Source organism: Rhinoderma darwinii, unplaced genomic scaffold (assembly GCF_050947455.1).
Source record: "Rhinoderma darwinii isolate aRhiDar2 unplaced genomic scaffold, aRhiDar2.hap1 Scaffold_66, whole genome shotgun sequence".
Lineage (NCBI taxonomy): Eukaryota > Metazoa > Chordata > Amphibia > Anura > Rhinodermatidae > Rhinoderma > Rhinoderma darwinii.
This window is the reverse complement of record NW_027464216.1, coordinates 26,072-47,768: the sequence shown is the minus strand read 5'-3', so window position 1 is coordinate 47,768 and position 21,697 is coordinate 26,072. Positions and strand designations below refer to the sequence as shown.

Genomic DNA, 21,697 nt, shown 5'->3' with positions numbered 1-21,697 from the left:
GTGTGTGACCTGTACGAGTGCACGGGGCGCTGCACCCTCCCAGCATGTAGGGGGCACCACTGGGCTCTGCCCCTATTCTGTCCTCTCCTCCTCGTTACACACACTAAGGAAACAAGAGCCGAGGAGCAAGAGCAGAGGAGGAAGCTTCGTCACAGCCCGTCCTGCAAGAAACCTGTGATCCTGTCAGCAAGAAGAGATGTAAGTGTCTATGTGTGTGTATGTGTCTCTGTGTTCGTGTGTGTATATGTTCCAGTATGTGTGTGTGCAGGGGCGGACATACCGCATGTGCAGCCGGTGCAGCTGCACAAGGGCCCCGCGTGGGAAGGGGGCCCGTTCCTCTGCTGGCCGACTCAGTTCTCAGCTGCGCGATGCTGAGGACTGAGACAGAGGCCCGTGGACCACTGGCGTAGCTATAGGGGTCGCAGCGGTCGCAATTGCGACCGGGCCCCGAAGCCAGGGGGGCCCACGGCCCCCCGCACCACATCAATAAAAAGTTACTATAGTAACTCGGGCCGCGGGCCCCTGTTACTATAGTAACATACTTTACTTACCTTCCTGGTTCCGGATCGCAGCGGAGGTCCTGACGTCAGGCGCTGTGCGCAGCACATGACGTCACAGCGCTATGCGCCGCGCACAGCATCGAGACGACAGAACTCCCGCCGCGGCCGAAGAGGAAGGTAAGATAGCCCTGACTGGCGGGGTCCGACTCCTGGGACCCGCCAATCAGCTGTTTTGAAGGGGCCGCAGCACTCGTACGAGAGCTGCTCCCCTTCATTCCTGTCACTTCATTCCGGTCACACTGTGAATCGGTTTCGGCGATTCACAGTGTGGGCGAGTAGTGAAATGAAGGGGAAGCAGCTCTCGTACGAGTGCTGCGGCCCCTTCAAAACAGCTGATTTGCGGGTCCCGGGCGACACATCAGCTATTGATGGCCTATCCTGAGGATAGGCCATCAATGTTTAGGGACTGCACAACCCCTAAGCCTACGATGTAGCAGGCTTAGGGGGCCCATGAGACAGGATCACAGATTGTGTGATGCTGTCTGCTGGGCCCTGTATCTAAGCCAATCACATGGTAGGCTTAGATACATGGCCCATGCGTGATCCTGTCTGCTGGGCCCTGTATCTAAGCCTACCACACTGTAGGTTTAGATACAGGGCCCCAGCACACAGTAATCTTATACTGTATAAGATTACTGTCTGCTGGACCCTGTATCTAAGCCTACCTTGTGGTAGGCTTAGATACAGGGTCCCACAGACAGTATCACACATGGGCCCTGTATCTAAGCCTTAGGGTATGTGCACAGACACTAATTACGTCCGTAAGTGACGGATGTATTTCGGCCGCAAGTACCGGACCGAACACACTGCAGGGAGCCGGGCTCCTAGCGTCGTACTTATGTACGACGCTAGGAGTCCCTGCCTCGCTGTGGGACAACTGTCCTGTACTGTAATCATGTTTTCAGTACCGGACAGTTGTCCGGCAGCGAGGCAGGGACTCCTAGCGTCGTACATAACTATGATGCTAGGAGCCCGGCTCCCTGCAGTGTGTTCGGTCCGGTACTTGCGGCCGAAATACGTCCGTCAATTCCGGACGTAATTAGTGTGTGTGCACATACCCTAACACATGTGTTACTAATCATTTTTTGTGTGTTTTCTTACAGGTTCGGTCGTTGGACTACGGCGGATTCCAGGACTACTTCGATGACAGCTTTTTTTTTTATTAATAAAATGGTTAATGAGGGTTGTGTTTTTTTTTTTTATTTCAATAAAATATTTTTTCTATGTCTTTGTGGTTTTTTTTAAACTATATTACTACCGCCTTAGTAATGGCCGCCGGCTGATTGACAGCATCCATTGCTAAGGCAGGGCTTAGTGTTATCCGGTGCAGAGGCTAACACTAACCCCCTTTATTACCCCGGTACCCACCGCCACCAGGGGTGCTGGGAAGAGCCGGGTACGATCCAGTACCTGACCATCTGTAGTGATGGTCGGCCACTGGGGTGGCCGCAGGCTGGTATTATCAGGAGGGGAAAGGCCAGATACAGTGGCCCTTCCTACCCTGGTGATGCTAGGCTGCTGCTGCTTTATTGTATCTGGCTGGTTATGAAAATGGGGGGGACGCCACGTCATTTAAAAAATAATTGGAAAGAACGATGTCGGGTCCCCCCCAATTTTCATAACCAGCCAGATACAACACAGCAGCAGCAGGCAGCATTACAAGGGTGGGAAGGGCCACTGTTTTTGGCCTTCCCCAGCCTAATACTACCAGCCTGCGGCCACCCCGGTGCCTGCCCGTCACTACAGCTGGTCGGGTACTGGTTTGTACCCGGCTCTTCCCAGTACCCCTGGTGGCGGTGGGTACCGGGGTAATAATGGGGGTTAGTGTAGACTCTGCACCGGCTAACATTAAGCCTCGCCTTAGTAATGGAGGTTGTCAATCAGCCAGCGGCCATTACTAAGGCGGTGATAATAAAGTTTAAAAAGATACAAGCACATAGAAATTTTTTTTATTGAAATAAAAACACAACCCTCATTAACCATTTTATTGAGAATAAAAAAAACGCCGTCATTGAAGTCCTCGTATCCGAAGTCCAACAACCGAACCTGTAAAAAAAACACAAACACACAAAAATAATCAGTAACACATAAAGAAGCAAAATTATTATTCTTACCTTTCCTGGGTCCAGCGCTGGAGCCGCAATGTCAGCGAGCTGGGCCCTGTATCTAATCCTATCATGTGTGATACAGTCTGCTGAGCTGTGTATCTAATCCAATCATGTATGATACTGTGCTGGGCCCTATATCTAATCCGATCATGTGTGATACTGTCTGCTGAGCCACTGTATCTAATCCTATCATGTGTGATACTGTCTGCTGAGCCACTGTATCTAATCCTATAATGTGTGGTACTGTCTGCTGAGCCACTGTATCTAATCCTATCATGTGTGATACTGTCTGCTGAGCCACTGTATCTAATCCTATCATGTGTGGTACTGTCTGCTGAGCCACTGTATCTAATCCTATCATGTGTGGTACTGTCTGCTGAGCCACTGTATCTAATCCTATCATGTGTGATACTGTCTGCTGGGCCACTGTATCTAATCCTATCATGTGTGATACTGTCTGCTGAGCTGTGTATCTAATCCTATCATGTGTGATACTGCCTTCTGAGCCACTGTATCTAATCCTATCATGTGTGATACTGTCTGCTCAGCCACTGTATCTAATCCTATCCATAGTTTATAGGGTCGTAGTGCTATAGATATGCTATGCTGTCTCCTATACACACACTTTTTTTTGGGGCGGACACATATGTATTGGGGCTATTTCCCGGACATTTTAAGCCCTGAGGGTATGTTCACACGGCAGCGTCTGTTACGGCTGAAATTACTGTGCTGTTTTCAGGAGAAAACAGCACCGTAATTTCAGCCGTAATGGCATGTGCAGGCGTCTTTTGCTGCGTCCACTACGGAAGTAATTGAAGCTGGTTTTCCATGGAGTCCATGGAAAACGGCTCCATTTACATCTGAAGAAGTGACAGGCAGTTTTTTACGCGCCGCCTTTCGACAGCGGCGCGTAAAAAAAAATGACCATCGGCACAGAACATCGTAAGACCCATTCAAATGAATGGGCAGATGTTTTCCGACGCTTTTGAGCCGCATTTTCGGATGTAATTCAATGCTAAAACGCCCAAATTACGTCCGTAAATAGTGTGTGTGTGAACCCAGCCTTAGTGACGCCCCGGCTGCTAGTGCTGCATTGTTGGGTCACTTAGGAGACCCAGCGATGCAGCTGAAAGCGGACCGTCGGCCATGAGAAGTTTGCGGGGTGGGGGGGGGGGGCCCTGGCACATTATCTGCACAGGGGCCTTTTGCAGTCTGTGTCCGCCACTGTGTGTGTGTGTGTATATATGTGTATATATGTCTCTATGTTAGTGTGTATATATGTGTGCCTCTGTGTGTATATATGTGTGGGTATAGTTATCAGAGTGTGATATCTGTGGTGTTACATAGGACTGCAGGTGACATCTACTACATTATCTGTAATCAGAGAGTTATCACTGTGTTATCTGTAGTGTTACATAGGACTGCAGGTGACATCTACTACATTATCTGCACAGTGTATATATGGGTATGTATGTGAATGTGTGTTTGTGTTTGTATATATGTTCCTGTGTGTGTGTGTGTGTGTGTGTATATATTCCAGAATGTGTATATATATATATATTTGCCTGTTTGTCTAAATATGTCCCTCCTATGTATGTGCAGTATATATGTTCCAGTATGTGTCTATATATGTGGTTAATTTTTGGTTTGTGGAGGGCGGCAAGAGAGAATCCCGCACTGGGCGCCATCCAACCTAAGGCCGGCCCTGACGGTATTTATATATAAGTGAGCGCAAATATGGCAGCTAAGAGCTTTTATAATGTGACATCTAGTCATGAAATCCATGAAATATGGACAGAACCGGAGGAAAGTCTCTCAGCTTATGTGAAGCAGTAAATGACTCTACAACTTGTAATGTTTATACAAGGACCTTCCCAAGAAACGTTCCTCATCCTCTGTTGTAATATTATACAATGAGCGGACCTGACGTTCTATCTGGTAATGATTGTTACTTCACGGTCCAGTCACTAGTACAGCTGTAAGGAAGGCGAGGACTACAGGCAGGAGAAGAACACAGAGACATAAGACACTAAGGGGGGGGGGGGTCATTTGTCAACTCTTCTACGCCAGGCGTAGAAAAGTCGCAAAAGGGATTAAAAGTCTCATTTTTGATGCAAATTGCAATTTTTGCCCTTTTTTTGCGCCACTTTCCACACTTTTGTAGAAATGGGGCGTGGTCGAGGGGAAAAGGGCGTGGCCACTGAGCCAACAAATTTATTATGATTCTCCCAGAAAAGTGGCATAAATTATAGTGGAAATCTACGCCAGCTCCTCGCTAATGTATATTTCACTCCATGGGGCATAGCAAGGTAGAGGCCCGCGCTGGACCTCGCAGATCTGGCACAGTTTAGAATTTTCTGTAAAAGCAGAATGAGCCATTACAGAAGAGAGAAAGCAGAATACATTGGGACCCTAAAGAGGTCAGGAGCTTTAAATTGTTTGGGTTTTCCGGAAAAAATCATCTTCTGTGCGTGAATATAACCTTAAAGAACCAGTTCCTGTTGTTCAACCCCTTAACTGCTTCCCGCAAAATGTTGTGTCAGATATGTCATAGTGCGAGGGGTGATGTACGGAGCGCTCACGCGCTGTGCGTGCACCATGCGCTGCGGCTGTCAGCTGTGTATTACAGATGACATCCGGGACTAACGGCCAGAAACGGTGATCGCGCTGATTTCTGGCTGTTTAACCCCTCAAATGCTTTGGTCAATCACGACGGCAGCATCTGAGGTGTTAAAAAGAGGGGGCGGCCCCCTCTGACAGCTCGTCACCCCCACCCGCAATGAGATCGCAGGGTCACTATGGTTGTCATGGCAGCCCAGGGCCTAGTGGAGGCCCCCAAGACTGCCTTCACTCTGCCTCTCCTAAGTCCTGCATGTGGCAGGGCTTAAAGTGTAGCTAAACGTTTAAGAAACTTCTGACATGTCATAGTGACATGTCAGAGGTTTTGATTGGTGGGGTTCCGAGCACTGAGACCCCCACTAATCGCTAAAATGAAGCAGCTGAAGTTCTCGTGTGAGCGCTCAGCCGCTTCGTGTCTGTTCGGCTTTTTCCGGAAACCAATGTATCGGAGAAAGTCTAAGAGCCCGTACCAAGCGCTTCAGCTCCGTACTTTTAGCGATAGGTGGGGTCTCGGTGCTTGGACCTCCACCAATCAAAACATCTGACATGTCACTATGACATGTCAGAAGTTTGTTAAACGTTTAGCTGCACTTTAACAGAAGCCTGTGGAAATGACAATATACTGCAATACATTAGTATTGCAGTGTATTGTACCAGCGATCTAACAATCGCTGGTTCATGTCCCCTAGCAAAAAAAAGGCAAATATAGTTTTTAGTAAGGAAAAAAGAACAAATTAAAAGTTAAAAAAAAAACACCTTTTCCCAGTTTTCCTCTAAAGTAATGTAAAAAATAAAAAAAAGTTAACAAAATTGGTATAGCTGTTTCTGAACTATTCAAATATAGCGTTATTTAACGCGCATGGTGAACCCAAAAATATTTAAAACCCCAAAATTGCTGTTTTTTGGTCAACTTAGCTCTTAAAAAAAATGTAATAAAAAGTGATCAAAAAATTGCATGTACAAAAAAATGGTACCTATAAAAACTAGAGCTCGTCCCACAAAAAATACGCATCACACCGCTCAATCGATGAAAAAATAAAAACCGTATGGCTCTTAGAATGTGGCTACACCAATAAAAAAATTTTACCAAAAAGTTTTTTTTCTTTGAAAGTAGTGTAATTTAAGAAAACCTATATAAATTGGTATCTCCACAATCGTATTGAGCCACAGCATGTAGTTCCGTTTTCATTTTTACCGCACGGTGAAATCTGTAAGAACGAAACCCAAAAAGCCATGAAGGGATCGCAGTTTTTTCCAATTTCAGCACGCAAATAATTTTTTTTCCGTTTACCAGTGTATTGTATGGTACTTTAGATGCTACTAATAGAAACTACGACGCCTCCCGTAAAAAATAAGCCCTCAAAGTCTATTAAAATGGCTTCGGCCTGAAGAGGTTATACAAGCCATTTTTCATTTGTCACTCGCCTTCCTAGAGTCATAACTTTTTTATTTTTACCTCTATGGAGTGGTGTGTGAAGGATTATTTTTTTGCGAGAGGAGTTGTCGTTTCTTAGGCACCATTTAAAGTACCATACAATGGGTGAATTTGAGAAAACTGAGCTTCCTCCATGTTTTTGGGGTTTAGTTTTTACTGTACACACTTACCTTCTCTTAAGGTAAAAGTAGATTTAACATCTACTTTTACCATTAAGAGGCTCTGTCACCAGATTTTGCAACCCCTATCTGGTATTGCAGCAGATCGGCGCTGCAATGTAGATAAGAGTAACGTTTTATTTTTAAAAAAAAACAAGCATTTTTGGCCAAGTTATGACCATTTTTGTATTTATGCAAATGAGGCTTTCTAAAGTCCAACTGGGCGTGTATTGTGTGCGTACATCGGGGCGTGTATTATGTGTGTTACATCGGGGCGAGTATTATGTGTGTTACATCGGGGCGTGTTTACTTCTTTTACTAGCTGGGCGTTCTGACGAGAAGTATCATCCACTTCTCTTCACAACGCCCAGCTTCTGGCAGTGCAGACACAGCGTGTTCTCGAGAGATCACGCTGTGTCGTCACTCACTTCCTGCCCCAGGTCCTGCATCGTGTCGGACGAGCGAGGACACATCGGCACCAGAGGCTACAGTTGATTGTGCAGCAGCATCGGCGTTTGCAGGTAAGTCGATGTAGCTACTTACCTGCAAACGCTGATGCTGCTGCAGAATCAACTGTAGCCTCTGGTGCCGATGTGGCCGACACGATGCAGGACCTGGGGCAGGAAGTGAGTGACGTCACAGCGTGATCTCTCGAGAACACGCTGTGTCTGCACTGCCAGAAGCTGGGTGGTAACGAAGAGAAGTGGATGATGCTGATTCGTCAGCATCATACACTCCCATTCCCAACGCCCAGCTAGTAAAAGTAGTAAACACGCCCAGATGTAACACACAATACACGCCCAGATGTAACACACATAATACACGCCCCGATGTACGCACATAATACACGCCCAGTTGTACTTTTACTGTAAACACGCCCAGTTGTACTTTTGCAAGCCTCATTTGCATAAATACAAAAATGGTCATAACTTGGCAAAAAATGCTTGTTTTTTAAAAATAAAAACGTTACTCTTATCTACATTGCAGCGCCGATCTGCTGCAATAGCAGATAGGGGTTGCAAAATCTGGTGACAGAGCCTCTTTAAAGGGGTTGTCTGAGATACCAAAATTTTTTCAAAAACTGTGTCATACATTACCCCTTATACAGACAACCTAAATAAAGCATTATTTAAAAAAAAACTTCTACTTAGCACATTTCTGCTTTGAGTTTAGCACGGCTTGTTTACATGCAGTTCAGCTCTGGTTTGTTGATCTTTCCTTGTGAGGAAACTTTTTTCCCGTGCATGCTCCTTGCAGGCTGCAATGAGCGTGCACGTACCTTCCAAGAGTTCACGTGAGCTGTCCCTGCTCCTCCCCGCTGACATCCTTCACTGGACTTGTCTTCTTGCTGACATTCTTGAAGGACGGTGACCGTTCTCCCCCCATTATGTTTTCACATTGATGTTTTCTTTCTCTTTTCAGGTCTATAAACCTCTTCGTGTCTCCCTCACCCTCGTCCACCCTCTTCTATCTCATGTCTCTCTCCACTAAGGCCATGTTCACACAGAGTTTTTTTGCAGGAAAAATATCTGCCTCAAAATTCCGTCTTGAAGTTTGCGGCAGATTTACCTCTCCCTGCACGTTGATTTTTGCGTCATTTTTCCCGGAATTTTTTGTGCGCTTTTTGCGGCTTTCTTTGTGTTTTTGTTTGCCGCTTTGTTCGGGTCGTTTTTCGCTTAGTTTATCTTGGCGTTTTTTGCTGTGTTTTCCGTTGCGTTTATCGTAGCCTTTTTCGCGTAGTTTATCGTTTCTTTTTTTGTGTCGTTGTTTGCGGCTATTTTTGCTGCTTTTTTCGTTGCGTCTTTCGTGGCGTTTTCCCCGTTGTTTTTCGCTGCGTTCTTTGCCTCTTTTTTCGCGTCTTTTTCGCAGTGTTTTCCGTGGCGTTTATCGTAGCCTTTTTTGCGTCGTTTTTCGCCTCTTTTTTTGCGTCGTTGTTTGCGGTTTTTTTCTGGGTTTTTCGTTGCGTATTTCGTGGCGTTTTCCCTGTCGTTTTTTTGTGGCGTTCTTTGCCTCTTTGTTTGCGGCTTTTTTCGCGGCTTTATTTGCGATGTTTTTCGCGGCGTTTATCGTAGCCTTTTTGGCGTTGTGTTTTGCGTCTGTTTTTTGTGGCGTTTTTCGCCCGCGGCAATTGAGCGCCGCAGGCATAAAACAACGCGAAATACGCTTTCTCTGCCTCCCATTGAAGTCAATGGGCGGTCAGAGGCGTAAACGCCCGAAGATAGAGCATGTCGCTTCTTTTTCCCGCAAGGCAGTTTTACTGCTCGCGGGAAAAAGACGCCGACGCCTCCCATTGAAATTAATGGTACGCATTTTCGGGCCGTTTTTGACGAGTTTTGCAACGCTGTTTCCGCTTTAAAAAAACTTGTCAAAATACTCTGTGTGAACTTAGCCTAATGCTGCCTCCGTTATTGTACTTCATGTACCATTCCTGCTCCTGCACTTTGTGTTGTGAGGAGGAGTCATTTTATTACATAGATGACACACTACCCCTCCCCCACCTGTACCTAGCGCTATTGTAACTTATCGGAGTAGTGGAATCCCACTATGGTCGGGGATTCTGCTCCTGCACGCTTTGCTTGGACATAGACCTAGGCAGAGACATGAAGCAATCCGTTGTGGACCGGAATCATAGTGGCGCTGTCTACCTAAGGGCGGATTTACACGAACGCCATATACGTCCGTGCAACCCGCGTGTTTTTCACACGTGTGGCACGGACCTATGCAAGTCTATGGAGCAGTGCAGACTGTCATTGATTTTTGCGCAGCGTGATTCCGCTGCGTATAACTCACGACATGTTCTATATTCCGGCGTTTTGCGCGATTCACGCACCCATTGAAGTCAATGGGCGCGTGAAAACCACGCATTGCCGCATGGAAGCACCTCCGTGCGAACTGGCTGTTTTGCACAACAGCTGTCAAAAGGATGAATGTAAACAGAAAAGCACCACGTGCTTTTCTGTTTACAAACATCCAAATGGCGTGTCATAATGATGGCGGCTGCGCAAAAACCACGCATATGACGCTGCCTCACGGAGCAGGTAAGTGGCTTTTGCGCAGGCAAAATGCCACGTGTTTTGCCTGCGCAAAAACGCCACGTTGGTCTGAATCAGGCCTTCTACACATTTTTAGGCAAGTTAGTTCAGACATTGATGGGAACTCCGCTGCGGACGATAGGCAGCGGTGCAGAAATTTCAGGCCGCAGCATGCACTGTCTGTTGCGGAGAAGTGGAATGGCACAAAGTATTTCAGCCTTTGCAATGCAAAAACCGAAATCAGTGGCAGGTCCGCTGTGTTTTCTGCAACGTCTGAATTACCTGTCAAAACTGCAAATATTGGTGCAGATTCGTTGCGTACTTTCCCCTAAATCTGCAACAACATTTGAAGCATAAAAACTCTGCCACGTCTGAACGTGCCCTAATAATAACAGCCAGCGCTGTGGCCACCACAGTATTAGCGATGGTCCGCTACTGGATGTTACCCAGGTATGCTATTCCCGGTGCCCCTGGTGGCGGAGGGTAACAGGGTCATAGTGATGGTTAGTGTTCGTCCAGCCCCGTCTTATGCCTCATGCACACTTGCGTGTAAGATTGACGCCCGTGAGAAACGCGTATGAATGGGGTCAGTTTGTGTGCGTTCTGCATCAGTGTGCTTAGCAAGTGGCATGCGTTTTTCACGCACTCAGAAAGGCCATTTTTTTGTTACAACAAATTGCAGCATAAATCACGCAGCAAACACGCTTGTTTGGTTCATGGTTTTCACGCATGCGTCTACTTTAATGTGAGTGTAGGTGCATGATAACGCGCCAATAGAGGACATGCAGTATGTTTCACGCAGCGGACTCTCGCTGCGTGAAAACGGCCCCATTGAAATAAATGGGTCGCGTGTGCTATGCGTGGTTTCGACGATCAGCACACGGACGAGATTCACCCTGGTGTGAATGGGGCCTTAGGCACGATTTACACAAGTGTGAATCACGTCCGTGTGCTGTGCTTTGAAAAAACGCACAACACACGCGACCCATTTATTTCAATGGGGCCGTTGACACATGCGTGACTTTTCACTCAGCGAGAGTCCGCTGCGTGAAACATACTGCATGTCCTCTATTGGTGCGTTATCATGCACCTACACTCACATTGAAGTCAATGCATGCGTGAAAACCACGCACAGCACACGTGTTTGGTGCGTGATTTACACAGCAATTTGTTGTAAAAAAGAAGAAAAAAATGGGCTGGCTTTGTGAGTGCGTGAATAACACATGACAATCGAAAAGCACACTGATGCATAAGGGCGGATTTACACGAGCGTGTGCGTTTTGCGCACACAAATACGGTGGCGTTTTGCGTGCGCAAAATGCACTTGACCGCTCCGTGTCATGTTCATACGGATGCGCGGCTGCGGTTTTCGTGGTGCTTTTCTGTTTACATTCATTATTTTACTGCTGTTGCGCGAATTACGCGCGTCACACGGAAGTGCTTCCGTGTGCTGCGCCTGATTTTCACGCACCTATTGACTCATGCTGCGTAAAATTCACGGACTGTCTGCACTGCCCCATAGACTTGCATAGGTCCGTGCCACAAGCGTGAATACCACGCGGGTTGCACGGACGTATAGCACGTTCGTGTTAATCCGCCCTAACGCAAACACACGGATGGGATTGACGCAAGTTTTTCACGCGCGGAAAATACACACGCTAGTGTGCATGAAGCCTTACTAATGGACGCTGTTAGACAGTGGCCATTAATAATGCACTAGTAATACATTTTTAAATAAATGAGAAGGACATAGAAAAAATATTGTAATAAAATAACACACACAACACTGGTTAACGATTATATTAAAAATAAAAAAGGTGTCATTGAAGTAGTCCTTGAACTTGATGTAGTACCAAGGACCCAACCTGTAGAGGGATGCTTAGATACACTGCTCATGTGTGATACTGTTAGACCATGTATCTAAGCCTACCACAAGGTAGCCTTAGTAACATTACCCAAGCAGACAGTGTCACACATGGGCCATGTATCTAAGAATACCACATGTTAGGCTTAGATACAGGGCCCCAAAACACTAATCTTAGGGTATGTTCACACGGCAGCGTCCGTAACGGCCGAAATTAAGGGGCTGTTTACAGGAGAAAACAGCCCCGTCATTTCAGCCTTAACGGCATGTGCAGGCGCTTGAACGCCGCGTCCATTACGGACGTAACTGTAGCTGGTTTTCCATGTAGTCCATGGAAAACGGCTCCATTTACGTCTGAAGAAGTGACATGACACTTCTTTGGCGCGGGCGTCTATTTACGCACCGTCTTTTGACAGCGATGCGTGAATATACGCCTCGTGTGAACAGACAAACGTCAGCCCATTGCTTTTAATGGGCAGATGTTTGCCAACGCTTTCAAGCCGTAATTTCGGTCGTAATTCGGGGGTTAATACGCCCGAATTACGTCCGTAAATAGGCCGTGTGAACATACCCTTATACAGGAATAAAAGGAATGTCATCTGGGGTCCTGTATCTAAGCCTACATTGTGTTAGGCTTAGATACAGGCTCCATGTGTGACACTGTTAGTTAGACCCCGTATCTAAGCCTAACAATGTAGGCTTAGATACAGGACCCCAGAAGATCTTATCCAGTTCAGCTATTTTGCGCCTTCAGGACCAGACACCGTTTAGCCCTTTTTAGCACGTGTTAGTTAAATGGCTATAACGTTTTTATTTGTTGGGCTAACGACATTATTTTTGCGACGTTTTTTCCGTAGACAATGGAGGTTTATTTTTTTATCGTTTTTATACACACCTTTTTGCCATTTTAGAATTTTCATTCATAAAGTTTGAAAATAATAGTAAAAAAATAAGCTTTTTTACGTTTCAGCTTTTTTTTTTTTTTTGGTAATAACATAGTTTTACCCTAAAATAGACCTTTTTTTTGTGATCGTCATTGTCTACCGTAAATTTTAATATATTATATGTCTATATTAGGATAATTGGGTCAGCGCTAGCGTTACAACAATGATTGGCGGGGGGGAACGGTATTTTTTTGGGGTGGGTATTTTATGTGTATTTATTATTTAATTTTTTTTGTACTTTACTATTTTTTTATTATTATGGTCTGTCCCTCAAAGGTCAAAAAAGACCTTTGGGGAACTTTATATATGTTTTTTCTTTCTTTTACACCATCTTTTCCACTGTAACTGGAGTTGCACAACAGCCCCAGTTACAGGGGAAATCAGCCCTCTCATAGTGACGATTGTCACTAACTGGGCTGTGCTGGGTCTAGTAAGACCCAGCAGCAGTCAGTCACTAACGGCACCCGGCGATCATGTGACCAGTCACATGATCACCGGGAGGAATAGAGACAGCGCCGCTGCTGCTGTCTCTATTCCTATACACAGCGTTCATTGAACGCTGTGTACAAGTCATCAGAGAAGACAGAAGCAGCGAAAGCTGTTTCTATCTTCTCCTCAGGGTCCCCGGCAGTCACTGACAGCCGGAGACCCGACATTCAGCTGCCCGATCGCGCGGGCAGCAAGTTAAAACCCGAGCCGTAGAAAGTCTATGGCTCGGGTTTTAAGGACCCGTCCCTGACCGCTGGCCGTAAAAATACAGCCAGCGGTCGGGAACCAATTGTTAAACAGTTTACTATTATAGGCTCTGCTCCGGGACTCGCCTGACATCGGAGCAGAGCCTATACTAGCGTAGTGCGGCTCCTCCTTGGGCCTGCTCGGTCCTACGGCGCAACGGAGTCCCGCGGGCCGCAGATAACAGCCTCAAGGGCTGCATGCGACCCGTGTGCTGCATCGTATTGTATAATTCCCTATCAAAGCCTACTATGTGTAGGCTTTGATAGGGGAAGAACTAAAAGTACAGATGCCACTGTACCTCTCTAGTCCGCAGGTGCCGTCCCTCTTCACTTTTTTCACTGTGAACACGCATAGGCGCGCTCACAGTGAAAAGCTGCATGGGCGGGCACCCGCAGAAACGACACGTCTCCAGTGACGTGTCGTATCCCATCCGAGGTCTCGCTGGGGCGAGACCATGTGATCGGTATACGACACGACAGTGGAGGAGGAAGAAAACATGATATCAGAAGACATGTGATCGGAAGAAAAGAGCTGCCAGAACGGAGAACAGAAGCAAGATTGCACAGGTAAGTATATTATTCAATAGTTAATGTGTGCATTGTGTGTTTAAATTTAAAATAAAAATATATCTCGGACAACCCCTTTAAGATAAGGTAAATATATACAGCCCCAGAACAACGCTCACTACATATATACAGCACCAGAACAAAGCTCTGTACATAAATACAGTACCAGAACCAAGCTCAGTATATAAATACAGCTCCAGAACCAAGCTCAGTACATAAATACAACATCAGAACCAAGCTCAGTACATAAATACAGCTCCAGAACCAAGCTCAGTACATACGTACAAAACCTAAACCAAGCTCAATACAAATATACAGACCAGAACAAACCTCAGTACATATGTACATCATCAGAACCAAGCTCAATACATAAATATAGCACCAGCAAAAATACAGCTCGGTACAGAGATCTTTTAAATATAAATACAATACCAGAACCAAGCTCAGTACAAATATACAGCCCCAGATCCAAGCTCAGTACATATATACAACAGAGCCAAGCTCAGTACATAAATACAGCACCAGAACCAAGCTCAGTACATAACTACAGCACAAAAACCAAGCTCAGTACATAAATACAGCTCCAGAACCAAGCTCAGTACATCACCAGAACCAAGCTCATTACATAAATACAAAATCAGAACCAAGCTCAGTACATATACCCTGCCAGAAACAAGCTCAGTACATATATACCCTGCCAGAAACAAGCTCAGTACATATACCCTGGCAGAAACAAGCTCAGTACATATATACAGTGCCACAACTAAGCTCAATAAATAAATACAAAACCAGAACCAAGCTCACTACATATATACATCACCAGAACAAAACTCAGTACGTATATACAGCACCAGAACAAAACTCAGTACATATATACAGCACCAGAACCAAGCTCAATACATAAATATAGCACCAGCACAAATACAGCTCGGTACAGAGATCATATGCAAATTCAGTTTAACCCTTGCCATATAAGTTTGTTTGACCTTAAACTTCTGCTCCCAATATAGCCAGAACAATGGTTAGGATATGCTGGAAGTTGTTGTTTCACAAAAGAGAACGTTACTGTATGATCTGCAGCGAGATAATGGGTGTGACTACAGTACTGATCAGTCACGGAGAATAAACATTTACATTGAGTGACTCACATGTGACGATTCTTTTTCGTTGTTCTTCTCTTTTCTTCTCCATGGGGACCAGACCTCTATGATGACTTCTCCCAGCCACAGCCCATTTCTGCAGAGTTTGCCGGTCAGATTTCCGCACCTATAAACGAAGATAAAATTCTCATGGTGCCACACTCTATGCCCCTGACTATAATAGTACTATACTCCGTGCCTCTGAATATAATACCTGCATACGCTGTCTCCATTAATTAAATTGTGTCAAACACTGTAAAGTAAAACACCACACACACTAACAATGCCCCCTGTAGATAGTGCCAGTGACAATGCCCCCTGTAGATAGCGCCAGTCACAATGCCCTCTGTAAATAATGACCGTCACAATAACCTCTGTGTATAGCACCAGTCACAATACCCTCTGTAAATAGTGCCAGTCACACTGCCCCCTGTAGATCGCGCCAGTCAAAATGTCCCCTGTAGATATTGCCCAGTGTAAATAGAGTGCCCTGTAGATATTGCCCCAATGCTGCCCACAGAAAAAAAAGCCAGTGCAATAGTAATCAGTTGTATCTGCATCCTAAGGACACGGATACAATTGGGTAAAAAGTCCTGTTTCACCCCGGTTCTCTGAACCAGCTGTAATTTTAACAACCAGTTCGGGAAAACCGGGGCGAACAGGTCCCCCTTCAGCCTCGGGACCTGGGCAAGTGCCCACATTGCCCTCATTGTAATCCGCTCCTGCATATATGGCTCTGACACTTCTCGGCATCCACTATGTTTGAGCGGCGCTGAAATGATGACGAGATGGAGGGGAGAAGAAGAGCGGTGAGGTGAGTATGTGTTTTTTTATGTTATGGGAGACGTGGGAGGGATGCTATGGTGCATGGTGTGGTCATTGCTGCACAATTTTACCGCACGGCCCAGCAGAAAAATGCAACACATTTATTAAAATGCTTTTGCCTCTTAATAAATGTGTCGCACTTTATGGTCAATTTTTTTTCTATTAAGACTAGTGTATAAAACACCAGTGTTAATAAATTGCCCCCTTTATGATTAGTATCAGCGACTGGTAAGTATCCGGATAGATTGTAGTTGTAGGATCACACGCTGCAGTAACATCTTATTTCATGGATTTCTTACAGACATCGGCGTTATATGGAAATCGATAGCATTTACCAGGAATGTATTCTCACACCTCCTTCTTCTTTTTCAGGTGTCTATTTCCAAGTTCAGAGAATCAAGATGGTGAATGCTCCACAGGTCGGTTCACATGGAAACCGCAACGGAATCAGCGCCAAAAAAATGCCCCAAATCACTTTCCTGGAGCGGTTTCCGCCTCTGACCCCTCATTGAAATCAATGGGTGGCAGAAAAAAACGCGGAACTGATTAATTTGATTAATTTATAGGACTTTGTGGCTGGCGTTGGAGCCGTTTAGGTATTGTGATTGTCATGGGGCAGTTGGGTAAAGGTATGTTTTTAGTCTTGTGTGAGGCTGATAAAGTGTAACTAAACTTTTAACATATCAAAGTGACATAGCAGAAGTTTTGATCAGTGGGGGTCTCAGCACTGAGACCCCCCCCCCCCCCCCGACTGCTACAGCGAAGCGGCAGAAGCGCTTGGATGAGTGCTGTGCCGCATGGTTTCTGATTGGCTTTCCACGGAAAACTGAGTGAGCGTTGTACTGACTAAATGTAAACTCTGAGTCTGTACACCGTTTGCTCAACTTTCCGAGGGAAGACGATCAGAAACAAAGCAGTACATCACTCACCCTGCCGCTTCTGCTGCTTCATTTTAGCAATAAGTGGGGGTCTCAGTGCTAGGACTCCCACCGATCAAAACTTCTGACATGTCACTATGTTTAGTAACAATTTAAGGCCCCATGCACATGACTGTAAAAAAACAGAACCGCCTGGTTCTATTGGCCGCAGAAACTTTTCCGTATCGCTACGGATAGCTGTCTGTGCCGTAGAACCGTGCCGTGAATTATGGAGCATGTCCTACTTTTCGTTTTTTATGGGCCGTGCTCCCATACTTTGTATGAGAGCACGGCCCGAAACTGCGGCCATCGGCAGCTGGCCGTGCCCACAATCACAGGCCGTGATTATGGGCACAGCCGTGTGAATGGGGCCGAAATGTTGATAAAATTCCTATAGAAAGTATTATGACTAAGTAAAGTAGCTGTGATAGAAATAATTCATAGAGTTCTGGTAATAAAGTGATTTTGAGTTGGATTTCCCCGGTCAGATGCGGTTTGGTTGCTGTTTGCAGAAGAGTTTTCTTCTGGAGTTCTTGTTCTTGGAGGATATTATTGAGGACATTTGGACGTTCTAACAGTCAGTTGTCTCTTACAGACGAGTGTGCAGCTTAAAGGGGTTTTTCCATCTTAGACATTTATGGCGGGTCCAGCTCTGATGTATGCCATAAATGTCTAAGATGGGAAGAACTCCTATAAAATGCTCCATTTGTGGCAGGGTAAGGAAGGACACTCTACTTGCCGTCAGATCCACCAAATTAAAGGTAGCGATGAATGGGGTGATAAATGTTGCAGCCAGACGCCCCTTACATCCCGGCTAGTAACAAGATATCATCATTATTTGAGGTGTTCCTGATGTAGAAATCCCTATGTGTAATGACAATGACGTTATCGAGCCCAGTATATTTTGTTTGTCAGTATGTTACACAATCTTTCTGGTTATCAGCAGTGTCCATGAAAGTCTCCCCTGAAATAAGGCTCATTTTTGTAGGGTTTGTGTGGGCAGGGTTTTAATATTTTTCCTGTGAATGGCGCAGTTTAGTTGACGCGTCTCCTTTTCTTTTCCTCTCTAGTGATTTGGCCAGAAGTCACAAGTCAGTGTCCGGCTATTTTCACTACTAGTGATATCACTTTGTGTCATAACTTGGCGCATGTCAGGTCTCTATTGAATGTGTAATATTTTTCCTGATGATGATATCAGATATTTGGTGTCCTCTCTAGGCCACACTTAGGCCCATGTTATAAATGAGATGTAAATGGTCCACTGAATAGATTGTAGAATGGTTTTCTGTTATACAGATGTGAAGGAGAGCGCTATTTCTTCTAGACATCTGATCTTTGGTGTGATTGGTGAATAATTTAGGGGCTGTGGTCAGAGACAATTCCATGATACTTGTGGCTTATAGTCAGTGTGGGGTGGTCGGTGCGACCTCTTGGATAGGAAGACTTGAGGTGGGATCTCTAGTTTGGCTCCGCAGAATGTACCCCAGAACGGATTTAATTGCCCCTTAAAAATGATTTGAGCTTTATCAGAAACCAGGTACACTAACATCTCTTTACTGATCCAGTACATCTATAGCATATACCAGGAACGTATTATAGCACCTCTTTCTTTTCTAGATGTCTATAAGTGAAGAGAAGCAAAATATAGAATCCTCCAGTCAGCGGCAATGGAGGAATCAGAGGACTGGTAATTAATATTATTATTAATTACTCATAATTATCAGGCTGGTTTCTAGCTCTGGATTACTCAGAGGTGTAATTCCCAAGTGACGGCTAAGATTTGAACAGCAAAGCTACTGCAGTCTTAGTACTTGTAGCAGACGCTGAAATAGTAAATTAGAATCACTCGGAAACAACCGCCGATTCCCGGGTGCATACCGTCTTCTATAGCGATGTGACTGCGCATGAGCAGCAGCGCACGCTGAAATACAGGTTTAGAATAAGCACTTGGGAACAGTCGCCGGTTCCCGGGTACATACCGTCCTCTACAGCGATGTGACTGCGCATGAGCAGTAGCGCACGCTGAAATACAGGTTTAGAATAAGCACTTGGGAACAGTCGCCGGTTCCCGGGTACATACCGTCTTCTACAGCGATGTGACTGCGCATGAGCAGTAGCACATGCTGAAATACAGGTTTAGAATAAGTACTTGGGAACAGTCGCCAGTTCCCGGGTACATACAGTCTTCTACAGCGATGTGACAGCGCATGAGCAGTAGCGCACGCTGAAATACAGGTTTAGAATAAGCACTTGGGAACAGTCGCCGGTTCCCGGGTGCATACCGTCTTCTACAGCGATGTGACTGCACATGAGCAGTAGCGCACGCTGAAATACAGGTTTAGAATAAGCACTTGGGAACAGTCGCCGGTTCCCGGGTACATACCGTCCTCTACAGCGATGTGACTGCGCATGAGCAGTAGCGCACGCTGAAATACAGGTTTAGAATAAGCACTTGGGAACAGTCGCCAGTTCCCGGGTACATACAGTCTTGCTGAAATGCAAGTTTAGTAGAAGCACTCGGGAACAGTTGCCAGTTCCCGAGTGCAGGCGGGGACTTGGGCAGCGCTACTGTTGCACATGCGCAGTTGCAGCTACAGGCTGGTAGTCACACCAAGCACTCGGGAATAATTGGATGTTCCGGAGTGCAAACAAAATAAAGCGTGTTCATGAGAACATTGAAAGCGACCACAAAGCCATACTATGGTCGGGAATTGTCTTTTCCCGACCATAGCCAGAGTAATGGGTTATGGTCGGATCCAAGGGCAACCAGTAACACAACAAAACTTCTGCAACAAAGGCGTTGAGTACATAATGGCATGGCTTTATAAGCATTCACACATGGCAGACCTGGGAGCCTTGTTTAGGCCCCCGGTTGCCATGGCACCTATCGGAAACCTGCGATTGCGCTGATGGTGACAGAAGAAGCCCCCGCCATCTGTTTACCCACGTAGATGCCCCACTATTGACCACAGCAACTGAGGGGTAACGTGCCGGGATCTACGCTATTTCCCGCACCATCCAAGTACTGTACATTTACGGTACTTTGTGCTAACTGCATGGCACTGTATATGTATGTCACCCAGTGGTTAAATTACAGAAAGCTGACATCAGTACCGTGAATTTCTAGGTTTATAGGATTTGCGTCTGTAAGTAAATAAACCGTATGCAACCCCAATGGCAGCCTCTATCTGTGGTGCACGGTTGGGTAAACTTTCTTTTGGCACTTGCCCCCTCCCCACCTAGTGCTGCACATGGAATAATACAAGACGTTTTTGGGCATGTGCAGTAGCCTGGGGCTGCTCTGCTTGTATGTACCAAGATGATGAAGCAAGCGGGCCTGGGACATTTCACCCATTTGCCCTTAACAACAACCCACCCCCAAATCTGGAACTTCTACAGAGCAGAGAGTAAGCCGGAGGGCATGAATCGCAGAAACAGTGAGGAAAATCCTGACCTAGAATGGATCCAATTGTAGCAAACTATCAGCTGCGAGAAATATCAGGCATGTTCCTGGATATAAACAAGAATATTCCCATTCACTGACCCCAAACAGATATCTTAAAAATGCTGAGGAATTAGTAAGTTGCCGAACTTTTCATTATACGAAATTTAAGCATCTAGTTACATGAAACCGGAAAATCCCTATTATATTGCCATTTTATAGAGATCAGTGGTAAAATAGTGGCCACTCGGGGGCACAAATATGGATAACCAGGCCTGTACCTCTAGTTGTGCCTGTGATAATGCATCACCCCCATCTTATTCTTAAGGACCATGAAGTGTTTGAGCTTCTACATGGACCTAACAAGCGATCTGCTGGAGTCCCTTATCTACACATATTCAGGGCGGAGGTGCCTTGCTGGGGGCTCCACTACATAAATATCCTGCAGACTGTCCGGAAACAAAATGTACTTCTCAGTCGTGTGTATATATGTATGGAGCATGTCCTCACTGTATATACTGTACTCCCTCCTTACTGTCCTCATATATACTGTATATAATGTACTGTTCAGTTATATGTATATATAGGATGTGTCCTCACTGCATATACTGTACTCCCTCTTTACTGTCCTCATATATACTGTATATAATGTACTGTTCAGTTATATGTATATATATGGGACGTGTCCTCACTGTATATACTGTACTCCCTCTTTACTGTCCTCATATATACTGTATATAAAGTACTGTTCAGTTATATGTATATATGGGACAGGGTCCGCTCTCTAATCAGGATTTTTAAGGTGCTATGGATAAAACATTATCCCCTACTATACCTTTTCCTGTAATATTATAATAAATATTGGATTTCTCTCTTTCTAAACAGACTCCGCTCCCACTGGACAACATGCAGGGCTCCCATGTTACGTCATCGCCATAGAAACTGTTCGGTTTCCAACTATCGTAGAACGGACAACTAACCGGCAACTGAAAGCTCCTCCCAATGTATTAATGTCACTTCTGTATGGACAGCTAAAGATTTGTCTATCCCCTTCAATGGGTTTTCCCATGAAGGACATTTATGACATCTCCACAGGATATGTCATAAATGTCAGATAGATGGGAGTCCCACCTCTGTGACCGGCGCCTATCTCCAGAACGAGGCCCCCTAAACAGTGGCGGATTAAGTAGGCCCTGGGCTGTTACCCAAACATGGGGCCCCCCTACTCCTCCGCCGCCCTGCCACTACCTTTTTGTGCAAGCATTAACAGATGGATGTTACGATTCCCCTTGTCAAAGGGCTGCGTCCCTACATACTGACAGTATCACACTGTGCAGGGACACATCCTCCTGA

General features: G+C 45.6%; 1 long non-coding RNA gene across 1 annotated transcript; it reads left to right on the top strand.

Annotated features, from left to right (window-relative positions):
- The first annotated feature begins 146 nt into the window (after positions 1–146).
- On the top strand, positions 147–21,301 carry LOC142728047 (uncharacterized). Its single transcript, XR_012877448.1, has 3 exons — positions 147–198; positions 16,358–16,404; positions 21,230–21,301. It is a non-coding gene; the product is annotated as an uncharacterized LOC142728047 (long non-coding RNA).
- The last annotated feature ends 396 nt before the right edge of the window (positions 21,302–21,697 follow it).